This window comes from Hydra vulgaris, chromosome 14 (genome assembly GCF_038396675.1).
Source record: "Hydra vulgaris chromosome 14, alternate assembly HydraT2T_AEP".
NCBI classification, from domain to species: domain Eukaryota; kingdom Metazoa; phylum Cnidaria; class Hydrozoa; order Anthoathecata; family Hydridae; genus Hydra; species Hydra vulgaris.
Window position 1 is genome coordinate 39,466,631 of NC_088933.1, and position 15,376 is coordinate 39,482,006.

Consider the following 15,376-nt stretch of genomic DNA (forward strand, 5'->3'; position numbering starts at 1 on the left):
AGATTAACATACTCTAAATGGTTCAATATCTTGTATAAGTGAATCAAATCTTCTCGTTTTCTTCTAAGATTTAAAGTCGTTAACCCCATTCTAACTAGCCGCTTTTTATAACAAAGCCTTCTATATGAGAAAGGTATTTTTGTGGCCCTGTGTTGAACTCGTTCAAGCATTGAAATTTTAGCTAGGTTTGGTGGACTCCATGTTGGAGCCGCAAATTCAAGATGAGGTCGAACATAGGTTGTATACAAAATTTTCCACATATTACAATCTCTACTTTCAAATGCATTTTTAAACAAACCTAGTATTTTTGAAGTTTTGTTAACATATACTTGTGTTTGATGTTTGCATTTCATATCCGGTTGTACCAAGATCTCTCTCTATTACACTGTTTGGGATGTCATAATTCATTCCATTTACATTTAATGTGCATGGTTTAACAATACCTCGAAGAACATTTTGATTGCCGAATCTCATCACCTTACATTTTTTGCAATTAAGTTCCATATGCCAATCGTTACATCATTTCACAATGTTATCAATGTCAGTTTGTATTTCTGAGTGTTTATCAAGAGAATCTTCTATGGCTATTAATTTGCTATCGTCAGCATACATTTTAAATGTGTTTTGCACAACTTCTGGCAAGTCGTTTATGAATAGCAAAAACGAAATGGGACCCAGAACTGAACCCTGAGGAACGCCACTGGTAACAGATACCCATTCTGAGAATGTATTTCCAATTGTAACTCTATTTATTAGGAAACTTTTAATCCAGTTATATATTTTTCCTATTATACCATATGCCTCAATCTTTTTCAGTAACCTTTTGTGTTCTACTTTATCAAAAGCTTTTGAGAAGTCAAGATATATTACGCACAACGGTTTACCCTTTGGAGCTTCATATGTAATGGTGTCAGTTGTCTCAATCAAATTTGTTGTGCATGGTTTGTTTGGAACAAAACCGGTTTGCCTTTCAGAAATAATGCTATTTGAAACTAAATGTTCTAGAATTATGTCCCGAATAAGCTTTTCGAACAATTTACAAATCACAATCTTGGTCTTCACGATATTGGTCTAAAGTTTTCTGGTTCAAGTTTTGATCCCCTTTATAAATAGGTAATATATTTGCAATAGACCAATGGTATGGGACACAACTAGTGTCAAAACTCAATTTGAAAATATAGACAATTGGATCAACAAAATCTTTTGCAGCATGTTTTAAAACAAACGGACTAATTTCATCAAAACCCATTGCTTTTGACTCATCAACACTTTCTAACATTTTAAGTATTTTTTCATTGGTAATCATATCAGATAATATACTGTCATTACACCTATTTTTACATCTTTGCAAGAACTTGGGTATTGCTTGGTCATCGTCTTTTACAAAGACTGACTTAAATTGCTTATTTAATATATTTGAAATGTCTGATATTTCAGTTGTAATTTGTACTTTTTTTGTACTTAACATTTTGTTTTTTATTCACGTAAGAGAATAAAAGTTTAGGTGTTAGCTTTGCTCTTTTTACTAAATCCATTTCGTATTCTCGAGTTGATCTTTTAATTTGTTTTTTAACATTAGCGCAAATTTTGTTGAATTCTTTTCGAGATTCTTGACTTTGCCGATGTGCATTCGAATAAAATAGAGATTGTTTCATCTTTATTGTCTTTTTAACTTTTGCATCCATATATATATTTGAATGAGTTATTGGACCATCATCTGTCAAATCTATATTAAAGAAATTGAAATCTCCTACAACAATAAGATCCGTGTATTTTTTTTCCACTTATGAGTTTTGAAGCAGTTTTGATTGAGTCTAAAATTGATTTTGAGTAATCATCTGTAGAATTTTGTGGTCGATATATACAACCAACAAATAACTTAAAATTATTACAATTTATTGAACACCAGACTTGTTCAATCTTTGTATTGTTAAGATGTGGATTGACAACTTCTATATTTGTAAGATTTTTATTTACGTAAATGGCTACTCCTCCTCCAGGTCTATCTCTATTTGTGTGATATAGGTCACATCCATCAATGTTTTTTAATTGTATCCAATTTGAACCAAGTCTCTGTAATTGCGATAATGTCTATTTTGTTTGACAGAACAAGTGCGGACAGCTCGGATAATTTATTAGAGTTCAATGAGGTAGCATTGGTGTATTAAAAGTTAATTGGTTTGTCATTTGTCATAACATTTTGCTTCAAATAAATAGGTAGTTGTTCATTATGTAACTTTTGATGAGATTTATAAGAGTGGCTGGTATGGGCTCCTCCAGGCCTGCACTGCAATGCTTTCTTTGACAAATGGGTGAGTTTTGCGGTTGCCAATGTTTTTTGTTGTAGTGACGTCAATACACAACAATTTTCGGCTTCTAATGACAAATTGAAAGGGTTTGTCTAGGTTATTATTGCGTTGTAAGTCTTCATTTGCCTCTTTTCTCTCTTTATTCAATTGTGCAAGTTCAGCCTGCTCATCAGGAGTGCGATCAAGTCTTATATAAACTTTTTGTATACCTCAGTTGTTGACAGTTCCTTGGCTGCAGACAACATCTCATTTTGTGCTATTTCATTCTCAAATTCAACAACTAATGGTTCTGATGTATTATTTACCGAGGCAACTTTAGATTTTAGTCTAAATGTTGATTTTATTATTATTCGTCTGTTCAGTAAACGTATTAATTCATTGACCATGTTCTCGTCATCTGTCTTTCGGTCCTCGATTGTACTTTTTTGTGAGTTAGCCAGTCCAACAATTACAACATTTTTAGACTTTTTACTGGATAGTTTTTCATGATTTTTTGACACTTTGATGCATGCATTATAAAGCTCAGAACCTGGTTTGGCTAATTGCTTTGCAATTTGGCTGTAACAAGCAGCAGGTGAACTATAAGGTGGTAAGTTTGCATTTTTCTCTTCTAAGTTTTTCACTTTCTTGTTAAGTTTAGCTATTTCTGCATCTTTTTCCGTCAATTTCCTTTCAAAGAATATAGTTTGTTGATTTAGTTTTAGAATAAAGTCATCCTTTAGCTCTTCAATTGCTTTGTTAATCATCAAAACCATAAAATTCTTTTGTTGGTCAGTGAGCTTGGTCATATCTCAATCCTCAATTTCCACCAATGATATGAAGAGAGACAACCATAAACACGTATGGATTACTTCTTGTTAATACGTTGATCTTTATAGGAGGGCTACTACTCTGAATACCAGTGGATTACCTCCCGGTCAGAATTATTATTATATATTATATTAGTTATCTTATTACATATATACCTGTGACGATTGGTTGTGTGGATCTTGCTGTTTACTATGGTCAACGATACGTGTAAAAATTGCCAATAAACATACAAAGCTCATTTAAAGCAAAGTAGTATTTTTTTGTTAATTGAAAAAACTTTTTTAAATTAATTGTAAAATATATATTTTTAATTTTATTAACCAGTGGCGTAGCAAATGTAAAAATGGCCAAAGTAATAAAAAAAGTTCACTAGTTACCATAAAAATTAAAAATACTTCTACTTATATTTAAAATGGCCTTTTTTTCATGTTCTTTTTTTGAGCCTGGGCGACGCCCTCTTTAGTTACAAGTATTACCTGAATTTATATCATAACTTTACAATAAAACAACGTTTAAAAATTAATTTTCATTACTTGTGACGTTACGTTTGTGATACGTTACTAGTATTTATATACCGGCGGAACTTATGAGATGTATTGAAAGTTCGGTCAAGGTAGATGTTTTCATTTTAAATTAAATATTGAATACTATTTTTTACTTTTTCATTTTTTTATTTTTACAATATCAGTTATTAATATAATTTTCTGTATGCTTCAGGAAAAAAAATTGAAATTTTTTTTTTATACGTGATAAATAAATATTCAAAGCTTAAGTGACCAAACTTAAGCGTTTTTACGGTATATGATATTATTAAAACATATTAATAAAAATAAAATATTTTTTACTTCTTATTTGAAGGAGGAAAACTAAACTACATTTTTAAAATACATTTTTCTAATATTAAAATTTTTTGAAATTTTTTATGTTACAGAAAAGCTCTACGAAACGAATTCCAAAGTTTTCCAAAACGTGTATGGTGGAGGATTGAGGTTTAGCGTCGTGGGGGCAGGGGAATGAGTAGGTGAAAACAAGGTTGGGGGGCGGCACATTAACCACTAAAAATTTTTTTAGAGACTCGTATTTGTAATAAATATGTTTTTTTTTTATGCTTTTATTTAACTTTTATCATAACTATTAAAAACGTCTAAGACACTAAAAAAACGAAAGTTTGAGCTTGCCAATTTTACTTTGGATAACAATTATCGTAAAGTCGGTTTTGTAGAGTATAGACAAGTTAGGAAAACATCATGCCTTTTAGTTCTCTATAACGAATGGATGTACGTCTTTCATTTCTAGTTCAGTCATGATTGCTGGAGATATTGATGTATTCATATCTCTGAAAGTAGGGCCGGTTCGAGTAGGTTTCAAGTGGAGAGAGGGTGCCATACGGGCTTTTGCCGAAGACATTTTTAACACATAAAAGCAAATATTGCTCCAAAATTTTGTTATCAGTTTATTTATAATCCATATTTTTCTCCTTTACAAAAAAAATTGTTCACCGTTCGCAAAGTTGTTGTAGTTTTATAAACATCTGTCACTGTAAAAAATAGTTTTGATACACCAAACTTAGTTAAAAATCCATTGACTTTTGTATTCTGCCATAAATGCGTGCAAATTTATAAAGCAATTATGTAAAAAATTATTTGTTCTTACCTTGTTTTCTATTTCCGTTTTAAATAAACGCAGAATTTAGTAATAAGAAACTTATACTTTGACGAACGCCAGCTCACCGGCATAGGAAGCGCGGAGGAGGGGAGCGGTGTACTCCTTTCACACCCAATGCTGAATCCGTCACTGAGTTAGCAGTGGCGGATTCAGAATAGTGATAAATGAATAAATAAATGATAAAACTATTCAGCATTATTGCTGAATAATTTTATTGATATTGATAGGTTGGTCTTAACTCATTCAGAAATTTTTACTAGTTTTTACTTTTCATTGTTCTTGTTTACAAATAGAGATATTATGTTCTTGTGAAATAATAACAGATTAATGCCATCTGCAAACAAAACGGTTATTAAGTTTGAAGCTTAATAAAAATAATTGATGTAAATAAGAAACAGTAAGAAAGGAGGCATGAAATTTCTAGTTAAATGATCTTCTGTGGTGTTTTGTGATAAAACCGTAAGGACTTCTGGGAGCACCTTAATAACCACAAATATATATATATATATATATATATATATATATATATATATATATATATATATATATATATATATATATATATATACAACTTTAAAAAGTATTCTACACAATAGAGTGTTCAATGTTCTTAAAAGAACAGAGCAATTATATATTAATAGAAAATCACTTGACAAAATTTTTTTCCATTTGACACTGTGTTTCATCAACAAAATTTCTGTTAAATCTTTGTATATATATATATATATATATATATAATATATATATATATATATATATATATATATATATATATATATATATATATATATATATATATATATATATATATATAATACTAAATGCTTTTGATAAATATTTGAAAACTCCCAAAGTATATCGGAAATTTTAAATAATTTAGTTATACGTAAAAAATAATACGTATAAATTACGTATATATTACGTATAAATAAAAAGCGAAACGTATTTTACGTTTAAATAAAAATATAGTTTCGTATAAAAAAAAATAGTTATACAAAACATGCAGTTATGTACTATATCTATAAGAAGATATATATACTATAAGAAGTATATACTTCTTGAAAAGTAGATAACTGCATTTTTTGTATAACTATTTTTTTTGAAACCAAATGGGTCGTTTTATATGATCTTAGTATTAGATAAGTCATTATAAATTCTATAATAAAAAATTTTCAGTAAAGCTTTTGAGAAAATGGAAAGAATGAATAGGTTAATATGCTACTTTTAAAACATTTCTTAAATCTATAAATTGTCTATTTGAATGAACTAATTTGAAGTGATATCCCTTGCAACGCCATAGCAACGCATTTGATAAACTGTAAACACCATACACATCACCTAGTTTATCCCAAACAAGTGTTAAAATATTTAGAATTATTTTACAATTTTTGTAAAGGTTGGTACATCAAGTACGACAATTTGAGTCAGTTATTGTGTTATTTTATCAGCTTAATTTTATCAGTGAAAATGGGAAAAAATTGTCGAGTAAAGTAACGTACACAAACTCATTGTAAAAGAAAAAGATTTATGGGAATTGTTAATCAGTTATTATTGATTGTGTAAATAAAATCTGTTAATACTGATTGTGTTTCTGATAGTGTAAATATTGAGTTGCCATCATTAAATTTAAATGCTACACTTGTGTTTTGAAACCAAATATTGAAAACTCACTTAGTTTGTCCGCTTCATCTCGTTAAGTTGAAGACTAAAAGATAGACTTGTTTTGAAACCTAATATATCTTGCTGTTTTAATTTCTGTTTTGAGTTTTTTTCTGTATCCGGAATGTGATAGTCCCACTCTCATTTGACGAATAATATAATAAGCAATATGGTTTATCTTGTTATATCTTCAGAGTCTGAAAAAAGATTGCAACTATCTTCGTCATTTTTACACCTCTATCAATGATTACAATAAAAAAAAGATTTGATAATAATAAGCGAATAATTTATTGCATGTGATTATTGGGCTAGGGCTATGCATGCATAAAAAAATTTTGTACAATTATGAATTTACCTAAGCCTACAACCAAAAAAATTTTGAAAAAATACTAAAAGTAATTGTAATAGATGTTAAAACTGTAGCAGAACAAACCATGAAAATAAATTGCAAAAAATATATGGCACTGACTCATATTTGTGCATCTTGCGATGGTACATGGTACAAACAAGTACATTCGTCGCAGAACGGAATCTTTTCTACTATTAGTCGCAAAGTGTTAGATGTTGAAGTCATGTCCAGATATTGTAAAGGTTGCAGTGTTACTCAAGACATCCAAAAGTCTAATCGAACTGCTTATGCACAATGGCGGACTTTCCATGTTTCTAAGTATACGTAATTACCAAGTTTAGTGCAAATATAATGCTGATAAAATAAGTAAACCAACATAAGCCAGGACCGGGTTTACCAATGGGCGTTATAAAAGTAAAATATATATATATATGAAGAGAAGTGTGTTACAAAAATGTAAAGACAGTGAATTACAAAAATATTTGCATGGTAAAACACAAAATGCTTATGGACTGTTTAATAGAATGATCTGGGACCGTATACCAAAACAAACATTTGTCTCACTCACCCAATTAAAAACTAATGTATATGATGCTGTAGCATACTTTAATATTGAAGCCAAAGATATTTTAATACAACTGGACATAAAACAAGGCTTTCATATGATTGCAGGATGCAAAGCATTAAGTAATGAAATAATAAGAAATGTTGAAGTTAAAATGAACCCTGATAAAAAGTCTAGGCGGCAAATGTTAAGTGCCAAAAAGTTGAAAAAAATGAGAAAATAATTGAAAAAGATGGTGACTTATATGTACCTAATGGATTGTGAAACTTTGGTTTACTTTTTTTACCTATTTTTTTACCGTATAATATTTTTTTATGAAATTTTCAGGAAGTGTTTACCATATTACACTCTATGATGTGAATGAAATAGATTTCAATTAAATTAAAAAAAAAAAAAAAATTTTAAATAAAAAGATAAAATATTTGAGTCTGAACTTTGGTCGTCCTGTTGTAGTAGTGACAAAAAGTTACAAAAAAATCTGTTCCACTCATATCATAGCCCTGCCATCCCAGTGAAAAATAAAACCGCGTCCCACATGGGTTCCGCGTGGGTTCCGTGTGGGATTGATGGGATTTACGTGGGACGGATTTTCCCATGTGGTATCCGTATGGAAATTTGTCACCTTAAACCCATGTGGGTAATCCCACATGGGATTACCCACATGGGTTACATGTGGGAACCATATGGTATTTACACACATGGGAAATCCCACGTGGGTTTCCTGTGGGATTTGCATGGGAATTAATTTGAAAGCTGGAAACTAGAAAAAAAAACTTTAAAAAAAAAACTAAAAACAAAAATTTTTAAATCGACATTGCATTGCGTTACGTTTTATATTGTGAGAAAATATTTTATATTAATATAGAGAATAGCAAGCAAGTATGTAAGTACCACGAATAATGTTTATCTTTCTTTATAGAAATAAGATTAAGATTTGTGCAAATAGACGTATTATTAGGATAATATAATAGTTATTTGAATATAGATCTTAAGTAAATTATTTGCAAACAATTAACTGATGCAAGTTGAAATGTTGTCAAAAACCAATCTTGCATGCATGGGACACTACAGTGTCCCACAAAGGAATGCAGGTTTGAAAGTCAAAGAATTCCCAATTTTCTTTCTTAAAAAAGAAAAAAATAGGATGGAGATGGGTTTCTGTAACTTTTTTTATGCTCCAAAACTTTTAACTTTAGATATAATAAGGTCCTTAAGACTTAAGGGACTTACGAACTACATTGAGGAACAAAAACCGGATATTTACAGAAACTTTTCAATTTCAAGTTAAAGTTCTTAATTATTCATTGTTTTTGTTAATTTTATATTTATTTGTTCAAATTTATCAGTTAGTACTATTTTTAACTACAGTAAGAATGTTTATCATTGTTGAACAAGATTTTATTAGTAACTTAATTTTATTATCAACATATTTTGACAACACCCTTTATATTTTAAATGATGACAGCTTTACTTTTCTATTGATGTTAAATTTATTACGTTTAATAACTCAGATTGAATCTTAACTGAATTATTGTAAGCTTTGTAGGGGTTTGTTGTATATCAAATGGTGTTGTAAATAAAGTAAAAATAATATATATAATATATATATATATATATATATATATATATATATATATATATATATATATTTATATATATAACATTAAAACAATAAAATTGATACAAAATTTCTCTTTAAAACGAATACCATTAACATTGTGATGATAATAGCATTAGGAAACTAGTATTTATGTATTATTATTATACTATAAATAAATAGTTTTTTAATTCATTTTATAAAATAGAGACTGACAACTGATAATTAATGGAAATAAATACAAATTATAAAAATCATGTAAACTTCATTTATTATTTCTAAATACTATATTAATGTTAGTCTACAAAGTTAAAATCAATTTAGAGCATTGTTATTAGTTCTTTTGCAATTCGCACTTCCACTTCTGTCTCTCAAATTTATAAAATAGGTGGTCAAAACTTGCTCAATAGGTAGGTTCTCAGCATAACCATGCTTTTTTCTTACACTTTCTAAAGAGAAATATTGCAAATTGATTACTTATTTTACCTAAATCATAGGGTCATTTATGCATAATGATGTCAGATGATGACCCGTTTATTGAACACTTTCACCCTTTAGCAAACTCAGTCAATTTTTTGCAATCTCCCATTGAAAATAATGTCAGTTTTTGTTATCATACTATGATGGTATATCTAAATTGTTAATATAATATAAAAAATGCATATACCATCAATTTTTTTCTGGTTCAATTATACATTTATTCTAAACAGTATTAAAAATAAAATAAAATTATAAATTGTTCTTTCAGATAAGCAAGCTAATTTCTGAATTTAAATTGTTTTTCCTATGATCCTCTACAATTTTAGGCAACAAAAGCAAGAGGTTTTTAGACCATATTGTTGGAGTAAATACCTCTAAAACCTGCTTATAGCTAGCATAAATTGTTTTACTTTTTTAAATAAAATATTTTACTTTTTTTTTTAATTCAATTTTTTAATTGACATTATTTTGGTCTCAACATCCCCTCCCCATTGTCAATTATTGTTAAACTCACACTGTCCCTCTATCTACTGGCATCATTTATGGATGATCCCATAGCCTAAATACTATATATATATATATATATATATATATATATATATATATATATATATATATATATATATATATATATATATATATATATATATATATTATTTTTACTTTATTTACAACACCATTTGATATACAACAAACCCTTACAAAGCTTACAATAATTCAGTTAAAATTCAATCTGAGTTATTAAAATGTAATAAATTTAACATCAATAGAAAAGTAAAGCTGTCATCATTTAAAAAGTAAAGGGTGTTGTTAAAATATGTTGAAAGTAAAATTAAGTTACTAATAAAATCACGTTCAACAATGATAAATATTCTTACTGTAGTAAGAATTAGTACTAGTTAACAAATTTGAACAAATAAATATAAAATAGTGAAAAAACAATGAACGAATAAGAACTTGAACTTGAACTAAATCTTGAATTTGAATTAATTGGTACTAATTTGTTCAAGCCTAACCTTAAAAAATAAGTTTATATAATAAATTTTATGTATAACTAGTTATACATATAGTTAACTATCAGGAGTTATATGTATAACTGCATGCATTTTAAAGCATTTTATTTAATTTATATATTACTTTAGATCATATTACTTTGAATACTGGACCCAGAGACTTTATTCCCCATTACACTGTGGTACTCCAGATTAAAAATTGAAAAGTTTCTGTAAATATCCTGTTTTTGTTCCTCAATGTACTTCGTAAGTCCCTTAAGTTTTATGAACCTTATTATATATAAAGTTAAAAGTTTTGGAGCCTAAAAAAAGTTACAAAAACCTCCTTATCTCCCCCCTATTTTAATATTTTTTTTTTAATAAAGAAAATTTGACTTTCAAACCAGCATTTCTTTATGGGACACTGCAGTGTCCCATGCATACATGCTTGGTTTTTGACAACATTTGAACTTGCATCAGTCAATTGTTTGCAGATAATATACTCAAGAACTATATTCAAATATGTGAACATGTTAGAGAATGTTCATACGATATTTGAACATCACAAATTTAATAATATTGTTTTGATATGTTATATAAATAATACCATAATAGATTATGATATGAAAAAATGATAGGATATGAAGGCAATGATCAAAGAATTAATTTACTTATAGAAATTTAGATATTTGTTTATTAGTTTCAGAATATTATATTATGTGTGAACGCGGCCTTCTATAATAACAGGCCTTGACATCGCGCAACAAAATTGTTAAACTGAAGGCCAGTTCCTAATACTGTGTTTACATTTTCATCCTTTAACATTAGACGAAAGTTTGTGTTCACGCTTTTTTAATAAATTTTTAAAATTTGATTAGTTTATAAATTAGATAGCGCAACTTCAAGATGATAACGTTGTAAGGTTCAAGGCGTTACATTGTAAGGTAATAATATTGTCAAACTAACGATAAGTTTTTTTAATAAGTAAAATGCCTTTAAAATGCTGTGTATCTCTTTGCAAGTCGAACTACAACAAAAATATCAACAAAACAATCTCAACTACAACAAAAATATCAATTTATACAACTACAACTACAATATCAATTACAACTAAAACAAAAATATCAATACTCAACTACAACAAAAATATCAATTTATAAATTCCTGAAGAATTTAGAGGAGAGAAAAAGATGTAGTGAAGCTATCCCAAGAACTGGTTTTATTGTTACAGATAAAACAGCAGTATGTCAACTTCATTGGCCAAATGAAGCACCTTTTGAAAGCAAATATGGGAAGCAACGACCTTTAAACCCACCATCTGTTTTTAAAATATTCCGCCTAGTTGTTTAGCCACACCAGCAAGTAATGTTAAAAAACTGTAACTTCAAGCGGTTTTCGAAGCATTTTACCAGATGAGTTAAATGATTTTCTATAAGAGGATGAACTTATATTTGACGATATTCAATCTTTGTTAAGTGATAATAACAATGTTATTGTTTTCCAGCTTAATAAAAAAAGTTTACACATACAATCAAAAATGTACAAACTTGGTGTTCTATTATTTATTTTAGTAATTTTCAATGATTATTCATTTGTAGCTAACCATATTGGCACAACTTGTAATATTTCATCTTTAGCTGTAAACAAATTAAAGTTGATAAAAACAAAATCAGCTTTATTTGAAGCAGTTAGATTTTTAAAAAATAAAGAAAGTTTGCTTCAGTCAAATATTCTATTCGAACACCTTAATGCTATGAAAAAAGTTAATGTTGGTGAAGTTTTATATACTTCAGATATTAGAGCATATGAGTATTTTGCTATGCGACAAAGTTTATATGATTGCTTGTGTATTGACTACAAGTTGCTAAGTATAAGGACTTTAACACGATTGACTTCAAAAATAAGCTCAATGGAGGACCTAAGTTTTATAAATAGTATTTTTATGAATTTAAATCCATTGAAAAGAATTTCCATACTACTAATTGATGAGGTGTATGTCAAAGCTTCATTACTTTACCAAAGAGGTGCTTTGTTTGGTCAGGCAGTAAACTACCCTGAAAAGTTAGCTAAAACAATTTTATCATTTATGATTAAATGTCTTTTTGGAGGTCTTGAATTTATATGTAGAGCTCAACCTATTGCAAATCTTTCCTCTGAATTTCAGTTTGCTAAATGTCAACAAATTTTTTGATACGATAAATAATATTGAAAATAGTATTACACTGGTAATAATTACTGATGCTAACCGTGTAAATCAAAGATTTTTTGGAATGTTTAAAACAGTTGATAGTAAAACATGGTTAACAACATCAGGTATATATTTATTGTATGATTATGTGCATCTCTAAAAATCTATACGAAACAATTGGTTGACAAAAAAGACTGGCGAACTTCAATTTTTGAACAATAAAGAACTGGTTTTGGCTAAGTGGAGTGATTTAGAAACTTTATATAAAACTGAGTGCAATAGTCTTTTTAAACTCTCTAAACTTACAGCTAAATCAGTTTATCCAAAACCAATAGAGAGACAATCTGTAAAGTTTTGTTTGTCTGTTTTTTGCGAAGAAACAGTAGCTGCATTAAGAACGCATCCAGAGATTGAAAATAAAGCATTTGAAGGTACTGCTGTATTTATTGAAAAATTTTTTTTTTTTTGAATGTTGTTAATGTCAAAGCACCTGGTGCTGGCATTCGGTTTAGAAATGAATTATGCGGAGAAATCCACTCAGTTGGTGATCAAAAGTTACAACTGCTACGAGATATTGCTGAACTGTCAAATTTTATGAAACCTACAGGTAAGCGTGTAAAACAGCTTACGCTAGATACTAGCCATGCAATAGCGCATTCATATTATGGCTTTATTGATCTCGTAGAAACTTTGTTGAGTAATGAAGCAAAGTATTTCTTATTAGGTTAGTTTTCAACAGATCCACTTGAAAAAGCATTTTCTAAGCTTCGACAGGGATCTGGAAGTACTTACTTTATAAACGCTAAATCTGTAATTGAAAAAATTAATATTCATCATACTAAATTGATATTACAACTTGACATTCCTGTTGATGGTATCGATGGTCATACTTGTGACATATGTTTTAGAGATATTTCTACTGATGAAAAAGAACTTCTGGATAATATACATAATCTTGAAAGCTTAGTTAATAAATCTACATTAGTGGCTATAGTTTACATAGCTGGCTATGTGCAAAAAAGCGAAATAAAAATTTATGATGATTCTACTAATTATTATTATAAATATGGAAGTTATTTGTATAGCCTAAACAGAGGCGGACTTGAAATTCCTTCTGATACTCTCGTCTAATGGTCAATATTTTGCTTTTTTTTTTCAAGGTGCTACTGACCCTTTATGCAGAACATTTTGCATTACTCAGTTTCAGTTCATTGCTGCTAAATATAAATTTAAAATCACATAAAAACAATGCAGAGTATATTCTAATATTCTGCTAAAGAGTTACTCACTAATTAGCACTCCCAAAATACTAAAGCTATTATAATTTATGTGAAAATTAGTTTTGTAATTTATTATGCTATTTACTTGTTATGTTTTTTATTTTCTCATTAGCCTATATGTCTCTCAACATGTTTGGATTTGTAAATATTTACCCTGTTGAGATATATTGATAAAACTTTTTTTTTGCTTGAATCAACTTTTGTTGGTGTTTTTTATTGTTGGTGATTTTTATTGTTACCATTTTTAGCAAAAAAAATTAAAAATAAAGTTATTTTTCTAATATATAGATATATACTTTGTTATGGTTCTGCTTGTTATTGATACTATTTAATATTACATAAATATTCTTAATGAAATTTGAAATACGAAAAATATGATTATCTTTTAACAATTTTTTGGTTTTCTTTTTATATTTCCGTCTTTACTAAAGAATATTATTAGAAAACATAGACTGCCATTACACCCTACCTAATATAAAAATATATCAATATAAGTAAAAGTGAAAGTTTAATCGGCCTTCAGTTTTTACGGCATTTTGCGCAATGTCAAGGCCTGTTATTATAGAAGGCCGTGTGTGTGACGAAAAAGTAAAGATACTTTTGCATCCAGTGGCTATTGCACCCAATGTCTACATCATTGAAAAAGTAGGTTTTTACATTTTTGTTTAACTCCTTATCCTAATTGATCACTTTTTTTCAGGATTCTCCTCATGGGTTCGAGCTCATTACGCATAATATGTGTTCAATTACCCATAATACGTTAGTCATTGTAAGTAATAAATTAGGAAATAATTATTTGTGAAATATTGTAGTCATTAATGACTTCAACCTGGCTAATAATTAAAATTGCTCGACTAATAAGATTCCTTATTAAAATTGCTCTCTTTCTCTCTCTCCCCCTCTCTCTCTCTCTCTCTCTCTCTCTCTCTCTCTCTCTCTCTCTCTCTCTCTCTCTCTCTCTCTCTCTCTCTCTCTCTCTCTCTCTCTCTCTCTGTCTGTCTGTCTGTCTGTCTGTCTGTCTGTCTCTCTCTCTCTCTCTATATATATATATATATATTTATATTTATATATATTTGTATTTATATTTTTTTTTTAGAAAATGTTTGAAGAAAGTTAAAAGATACTAAAAACCTTGGTATTATGCAAGCCGAAGCGATATAATTAATTCAATCGACAAAAAACGGCGTGTAAATCGCAAAAGAAAAAATAATATTTTTAATATTCATTTTAGATGTATTGATTAATAGCATTTATTTTAAAATAAATTCATTTTGCAACACGTTTTTTAATTTTATAAAATTTCGTCAAAATAGTTTAAGGTAAATCCCACATAGGTTATAGGTGGAAAACATCACGTAAAAGATCAAAAATGCTACACATTTTGAATACCAAATGGGATAAAGTAGCAAATACCAGATTAAGTTAAGCCTCTCTGAAAGCTTCGATGATTAATTTTAAATTACTATTTAAGCAATTTTTAAA

The 15,376-nt window shown here is 28.5% G+C and overlaps 1 long non-coding RNA gene across 2 annotated transcripts; it reads left to right on the forward strand.

The window, feature by feature from the left end:
- Nucleotides 1-8,158: 8,158 nt before the first annotated feature.
- LOC136090688 (uncharacterized) lies at nucleotides 8,159-15,171 on the forward strand. Of its 2 annotated transcripts, XR_010643640.1 has the most exons (3): nucleotides 8,159-8,240; nucleotides 14,595-14,663; nucleotides 14,991-15,171. It is a non-coding gene; the product is annotated as an uncharacterized LOC136090688 (long non-coding RNA). The 2 variants fall into 2 exon arrangements; XR_010643639.1 differs by lacking the exon at nucleotides 8,159-8,240 and having other exon boundaries at nucleotides 10,290-14,663.
- The last annotated feature ends 205 nt before the right edge of the window (nucleotides 15,172-15,376 follow it).